Raw genomic sequence first — 2,500 nt, 5'->3', positions numbered from 1 at the left:
CTTCACTGAAACAAGTGGTGTTTTCAAAGAGCTGTTGGCTGCGAAGGCTCAGGTCACAGGCAGAATGACAGAGTGCATGTCCTCCATAAAGAGGATTAAAGATGCCCTGAGCACACTTGCTGCATCTGAGCATCTTATCCAGGAAATCCAGGTGAATATATAGGCAGAAATGTTGGATAAATAGTGATGATGTAAACTGCAGTTTGGGATCAGATATCTGTGACAGCTCACTGACTGTTTGCTCCTTCAGGCCTTATCGGAGGACCTCCAGCTAGAAAGTGAACAGGCAGACACTCTGATGCAGCAAGTTGCCTTGTTGACCAATGTGGCCAGCCCAGAAAGCTTGCTGTCACTGACTGAGGATGGGGCTCAACTGCAGGAAGATATCTCTGCCATAAAAAATATAATCATTCTGAAGAGAGAAGAAGCAGAGAGCTATAATAAGCCACAACAGGTCAAATATTCTCAAATCCTAAAGTCAGAAGATCATCATTCCCAAGTCACAGTTCAAAAGATCCAAGATCCTCCATGTGTTTTCAGTAACATACAGGATCAGCAGGGTCAAACTTCATCTCACATATGTCCCAAAGCAAGTGACCTACATGAGGATTCATCAGACCATGAAGACTTTGTTAAAGATTTGCAGAATTTCAAACACCAGGCAGAAAGAACAGAAGATTGGCTAAAAAGATTACAGCAGTCAGTTGACACTAAGGAAACAGATACTCAGAACATCCCTGCTAAAACTAGAGAAAGACTGCAGGAACTTCAGGTAAAAAAAAAAAATGATGAGAAATGAAAAAGGGATTAAAATAATAAAGCCAGTTCTTTTTTTACTTGCTATTAACATTCAGGATAGTAGGGCTTCCCTGTCTAATAATAAATTAATTAATAAAAAAATACCCATTTAAGCTGTCCACAGAACATTGTTATTTTTCTAATAGTCAGGAGAAAAATCTTGCTAAAAGCGCTTTGAAAGGGCAAAAATAACGAATATATATATATAGATCTAACTTGCCCAAGGAATGGCACTAAAATTGCCTATTTGATACAAAAAGATGAAATTGCATTGAAAAGGTTGAGCACATGGAAAGCCAGGGATTAGACCCATATTTAAATAGCATCTTAGCCTCTTTTCTCACATTATGACTTCCCATTTGCCAGACCCTTACATTACGGCTCGGATTGATTTGCAAACGGCTGTTCAGAGAGCTAAAGGGAATGGCAGAAATGTATTTCATCTCCCAGTTCAGGATAATATCACTATCATATTCATGTCAAAATTGAATTTCAAAGATGGTTTCCATCAACTGCCTTAGATTCTTATTTCTGTTCATAGTCTGTTCACATGTAATGACTAATGTGTGGTCAGGTGGTGTTGGATCTAAGGGCTGAAGGAGACAGCAGGTTGGAGAAGCTGAAGGTCAGAAGTCAGGCACTGATCCAGAGACACGGTGAGCGAGGAGGAAGAGACTTACAGGATGTCTTGTGCATAGTTAGGGATGCAGAATGCCAGTGGGATTCTCTGTTGCAGTCTACAGTGGAGCAACACAGGTGGAGTGTACATTGAGCACACGCACATATTGATCGCTTGTCTATATATTATAGTGTGTACAAGAGTGTGTTAATGTATATAGTTATATTTAGGTAAATATATTAATAAAGGGATTTTGACAATTTGACTTCATAAATAAGACAAGATTGATGTAATGAGTGCTAAACCTTAAATTTATTAATACATTGATTTCATTTAAATTTGATTTGCTTACAGTTTGATCTACTCTGTATTTTAGACTCCTAATGGAAATTATGGAGCATTTCTCCTCCTGTCAGCACCAGCAACAGCAGATTGAGGCCAAGTTACAGCAGCTTCAGCAGTTGCAAGAGCAAATTGCAGCCCTACCTGTTCTTTTTCCCTGGCCAGGTTTAAGAGAAAAGAATACAGCTGTGCAGCAAGTGCAGTGTCTTCTGGAGAAAGCCAAAACCCTGAACTCTGAAGTTACTGCACTGAAAATTCAGATGAGGTCACAGGCCCAGTTAACACATGACCCAAGCTGGATTGATCTGTCCTGGGAAAGTCTGGAGAGAAGTGCCTCCAGTTTGGTCAAACAAATGAGTGTAAGCAATTTTGGATATATTTTACATCTGCAGGGTAAAATGCGTTATAGCACAATGGAAAGTATATGTGCTAGTGAAACCTTTACATTTCATTATGGTTGTGTTTGAAATTACATTGTAATTGTGTTGTATCTTTTGTAAATTATGCTTGTGTGTATATGTATAGGATGTATGTGATGGTCTGGATGAGAGTATTTACAGAGAAAAACACTGCACCCTCATGCTGAAGCAGTGCAGTGAAGCCCTTGACTCTTTGCAGAAGAAAGTGCTCATGCCCTCAGATGAAAAAGGCCAGAAGATTAAATTGGACACTCTAGAAGTGAGAATGTGCATGAATACTAATGCAAAGTATTAAAAAAAGCAAAGGAAAAGGGAACATACC

Source organism: Silurus meridionalis, chromosome 23 (genome assembly GCF_014805685.1).
Source record: "Silurus meridionalis isolate SWU-2019-XX chromosome 23, ASM1480568v1, whole genome shotgun sequence".
Lineage (NCBI taxonomy): Eukaryota > Metazoa > Chordata > Actinopteri > Siluriformes > Siluridae > Silurus > Silurus meridionalis.
The sequence above is the reverse complement of the archived record's forward strand: the minus strand, read 5'-3'. Positions refer to the sequence as shown.